Genomic DNA, 5,304 nt, shown 5'->3' on the forward strand with positions numbered 1-5,304 from the left:
CAGCCCGCGGAAGGGGCGCGGCGGGGGCGGAGCCCTGAGGGCGGCGGGCTGGCGGGGGCGAAGCCCTGAGGGCGGCGGGCGGGCGGCGGACGGGAGCTTAAAAGGCCTGCTGGGAGAGGCAGGATTCCTTTTTGTGCGTGGAGCAGCATCGTCGGGGGCGTCCGAACCGTCTTCCACGTTCAGTCTGAAAACTGCAATACGGTTTTCTTTGAGTTTTCTGTGTCACATTTTCTTTATTGCCTGAACCCTGTAAATTATTTCCCCCGTCTCTCGTGACCAGGTACAGCAGGCCTGAAGGGCACGGCGGAATGGGGATGTTGGACGCAGCCGCCTCAATGGCCAAGCAACAGAATTGCCATTCATTTTAATTGCATTGAGGCCTCAGTTTTGTCCTCTTAAAGGTAACAGACATTGGCAGGCATTTTTTCTTGAGGGGAAGATGTTGCATGATGTAGGGAATCAGGAGATAATCTTCCCAAATTCTTAAAACGACAAGTCTTCACATAATCAAGGCTTTTAGATTAGCAATCGTAAACAAATGATGATTTTCAGTGTCCCTGGCCACCACAGAACACGGCAGAGGCTTCACACTGTGTTTGTGAGACAGGCCCTGAAGATGACAGGTTAAATTATTACTGAGGGGTCTGGACTTGTACCACAGCAGTCATAAGCCTCAGTATTTTACTGATCCAACGTCCATCTGCCATCAGTCTGCAGCAGGGCTTTCCTGAATCCCAGTATCACACTGAGTGCCACAGATCACGCTTTGCAAGTCAGATAAAGGGGTGTGCAACAGTAGCAGGCTGGCTATTCTTTAAAGGAGGAAAAAGGAAGGAAAAAAAAAAGAAAATTTAAAAAGGGAAGAAAACACAACCAGCCACCCTGACATGGAGCTACAACACATAAAAATTCAATGTGTCCGTGCCTAATAGGTCTGACAGAACTGGGACATGTGTAAGACCAGCCAGGCTGCTTAGAAACGAAACAGGTGGCACCTAAATTGTAGACAGTCCTATTGCTATGTTTAGCAATATCCTTTATTCTATTTCCATTCATGCTTTTAAATACGTTTGGATTGCATTGCATTTTATTCACTTCCTCCCACAGAGAAACAGTGGGCAAAGTACTAGTTAATTTGAGACAAAGATGGAGAGCTGGGAAGTGCTGTAAACAGAGAGGAAAATTACACAAAAACTGATAGGGAGAGAAAGGCTGCTGGATTTCTTTTGCTGATGGGCATGTTGCCTTCCACTATCATGCCAAGAGCAATCCTTATTGGACTTGGGAAAATCTTGTCTATAGCACCCAGAAGCAGGCCTGCTGCCCCAGACAATACCATTTATTTGGCATAACTGTCTCTGGGGGAAGAGGACAGCTAGAATGGGTTCATGAATGATTCCAGCAGTAGCAGCTGCTCTTTTTCCTGGCTAGCAAACAAATACACTTACAAAAAGAGTTAGATCTAAAATAAATTCAATCCTTAAAGGAATAATTCCGTGTTTCAGTAATGCACAAATCGAGTGTTATTCACAGATCTAGTGAAATGCCTGTGTGAATGTGCAGGCTGACGCGTACAGCCTACCCTGCAGCCAGGATAGATCGTGGCCATCACTAACCAAGGGCATTATGCTTGTCTTTTTAAAAGCAAGTTAGAAGGTAAGTGGGGAAAGCCCCATCCAATACAAAACTTCAGAGGTCTTCAGTCTTGCTGTCATCAGAAGAGGATTTACTGGCAATGCTAAGATGTTATGCCATTCACTACATTGCCCCTGTCCAATGCAATGCACTAATTGTATTACTGGAGGCTTGATGCAATAACCGTTTATTAACAATCTGTGAGCTCTATGAGCAATTTGCTAGCTCACAGAAAAAAGAAATTGGACTTTCACCTAAGTTCATGAGCTTGCTTTTTTTTTTTTGTTTTAATCTGCATAATGGATCAAAGATGGATCAAACCTGTAACAGCTAGTTTAATTACAAATATACAAAATCAGGAAAGGCCAAGGCACTGTGGTCAATACTACCACGTTGCACAAAGAAATTCTACATTCTGAATTATTGCTAAAATGGCACCATCTAATGAACATGGATATGATTTGGGCTTTGTCTCAAGGAAAATAATATTGGGTGTTAGTGGCTGAAGTCACAAATGCTGTGTAACAGTGTGCTTATAAATGGCAAAGCAGTAGGTTTAGAGTACATCTGCTTCATCATGTTCTTTAACCATATCAATGATATGGAAAAAGGCAGATTTAAACTGCATAATTATTAACAGAGTAACTATCCTTAGCACTCCATTCTTTCACCTCTTCACAAAAAGGGATTCACAAAAGCTGTTTTTCCATAAATGGCTGAATTTTTTGTAGTGTCTGTCCTTAACTTCAATAGGTCATAGTCTGAAATTTTAAGATTATCAGAAACTGGTGTTTTCTAGTTGAATAATTTTTACTTACCCCTATATTACTAAATGGTTCCTCAGTAAAATTCACTTTTAATAACCATTTGGAAATAGACAGTTTCCAAAGACTTTTTATTAAATTTCTGACTGAACTGGAAGAATCTTATTAGAGAGCACTTTTTTAAGAACACAATTTAGACTGAATCTTGAAGTATTTCCAGCAGTATCCTAAGAATCTTAACCCTCTTCTTTCAGGCAGCAAAAAAGGCAGCAAAAAGGTCTCAGACCTAGAAAATGGTTTTTGATATGGCATGTTATCACACAGATGATCCCAAATATTACAGTAACCATTTCTGAAGGTGACAGATGCAGAAAGACCTTCATGGATAACAACCATTGTGTCCTAGAAGAAGGAATATGCATCCTTGAGACAAAAAGTCCATTTATTCAACATTTACTATGAAATACAGTTTTTGAAATACACCACCTGCCATGGGTGTGAGATAGCAGAAAAGGAAGAGGTTGAAGAACTTGCAGACAAGACAAAAACCAAGGTAATCTCAAATCATCCTTTTAAAGTGCCTTTCTCTGCACTGAAGTGTTACTTTAGGTTATACATGGACTTGTTATTTTTACTGTGTCAGCTAGAGCATGTACTAAGAAGGTAGTCCCTGTGGTTGACTCTGTACACATTCCTGAGGCTGTCTTCAAAGAATTTAACCCTTTTCTTCTTTTTGCAGGCTGTTGTGTTGGGCATTGGGCACTGGGCAGGCTCCCCAGGGAATGGTTGCAGCTGCCAGAACTCCAGGAGTGTTCAGACAGCGCTCCCAGGCAGAGGATGGGATTGCTAGGATGTCTCTGTGGGGCCAGGAGTTGGACTCCATGATCCTGATGTGTCTCTCCCAGCTAAGGAGATTCTGTGATTCTGTGTGCACTAGAGCTGCTGAGCATGATGCTAAATGTAGTAGAGGTTCCCTGTTTTCTAGCCTGCCAGGCAGGGTTGTGGGGTTGCTCCTGGTTGACTTGCTAAATAGTAGGTCTGCACCATATAGGTTTTACAGAGGAAGGAAAACTGAGATGTGAAGAAAAGCAGAGTTCATGTTCAACTGCCTGTGGCAAACGTTACACAAGAAAGATTTCTGAAACGGGACAGTAAACTAGGAAGTTGTCCTGAGAAAAGAAATCCAAATCACAGTTCATAGCTTAAACAAATCTGGTAAGTGCGGTGTCTGTAAAAGGTTCGTGGTCTCTATCCAAACTTTAAGATAAAGAGCAGTGGTACAAAAGAAAAAAGAAAAAATAAGCGTTGCAGAGACAAGAGAACTTAGAACAGATGAAGCCCTAACTGACAGTGAGAAACATGGCATAACTTTTATAGAAATAAAATATTTATCTATCTATCTATCTATCTATCGGCTTTACAATGCAGGCACTTTGAGCATAGGAATTTTTTTCAGGCAAGGTTAAAATAACAGCTTTTAAATGTTTTGATATGGGAAATTAACATAAAACCTAATTTTGATATGGGAAACTTTGAAATTGAAAGACTTTTTAACTTTATTAAAATCAAAGAAAAATAATTTTGGCCCATATGGATCCCAGTTGTACAAGATAAAACACTGTGGTGCACACCCCTCTTAAAAAGGTTTCCCTCTTGTTGTTTTACCTTATAAATCTATGGTTCTTTTTTAATATCCATCTAAAATTCTTGTCCAGTGTTCCTGAGAATTATTTCTTTAAGCATAAATATATTTACTTTATCCTGTTACCAGTTTATTTTAATCAAGACGCTTCTATGTGCCTTCTGACTCACATCTGTTCTTGCTTTCAAACAGTGTAAAGTAAAAGGCAATTAAACCACATTAACAGATTAATTTTGTAAGTGTTACTATACCTCAGGTAGATGGACTAAGTGTATCTGTATCTTCTTTTGAAATTTCAGCTTTTGGCTAAACTTATATTTTGTAAACAAAAAGAATGTGTGCTTAAAATTACAGAAATTATTAGAATTGTTAAAAATCATTCAATTATGTTTTATAAGCATTCTTTTTTTTCTCCTATAATTTTTCCTATAGTTACTATTCCTGGAATTCTAATACTATAGAAAGTGTCAATGTTTTAAAATCTTTCTTTACTTCTTTTCTTCTTCCCATGTTCCAAGTTAGGAAGAAGACTAAAGGTCTATGAGGCACAAAATTGCACTTCTAGTACTGTTTCATTCACCAGAGAGCTCTTACTGCTTATTTTAAATAACACTGATCAAAATCCTTCTGATGGTTTGTTTTCTCAGAATACTGATATGCTCTTTCATTCATTTCTGTGGAATAACCAGTCTTCTAAATAGAGACACATAAAGTTAAAACAATACTCAGAACCTCAGAAGACATCTGAAACAACTACCTTTTCCCTTTCCAATAGCTTTTATATTTAAAAAGAAAAATCTAAATATTTGTATACCTTGTGAACAAGTATCTTAATAAATAGGAAGTAACTTTAAACAACATATGTCAATTGTTTCTCATTTTTGCAATAGAAAAAACTGATAGTAAAAAGTCACAACACATTTTAGAGAAAAGAGAGCGTTTAGACATCAGTATTTTCTTTCATATTCCTGTCCAGGCTGATGTCTTCAACCCAGGCTAGAGCAGTGGCAATTGCTCCACTGGAGATTAAAATATCCTTGCTTATGGTCCTTTAGCAAGAAATTCTAGCTGCTAAAAACTTGGATAGCCTTTAACTATCTTTCTGTGTACATATTATAAGAATCTAATAGTTGCACAAAACCAACATGCACATATATATATATATATACATTAACATACGGGATTAAAAGAGCTTTTGAACAAGAATAATAGCAGTGTAAGATTTTACTCAAGTCCATCTGAGCTCTGCTACTGAGGATAGTA

The 5,304-nt window shown here is 38.7% G+C and overlaps 1 long non-coding RNA gene across 1 annotated transcript; it reads left to right on the forward strand.

Moving 5' to 3' along the window:
• Positions 1–98: 98 nt before the first annotated feature.
• Positions 99–4,888, forward strand: LOC131579654 (uncharacterized). Its single transcript, XR_009277748.1, has 3 exons — positions 99–401; positions 2,654–2,952; positions 3,139–4,888. It is a non-coding gene; the product is annotated as an uncharacterized LOC131579654 (long non-coding RNA).
• The last annotated feature ends 416 nt before the right edge of the window (positions 4,889–5,304 follow it).

This window comes from Poecile atricapillus, chromosome 5 (assembly GCF_030490865.1).
Source record: "Poecile atricapillus isolate bPoeAtr1 chromosome 5, bPoeAtr1.hap1, whole genome shotgun sequence".
NCBI classification, from domain to species: Eukaryota; Metazoa; Chordata; class Aves; order Passeriformes; family Paridae; genus Poecile; species Poecile atricapillus.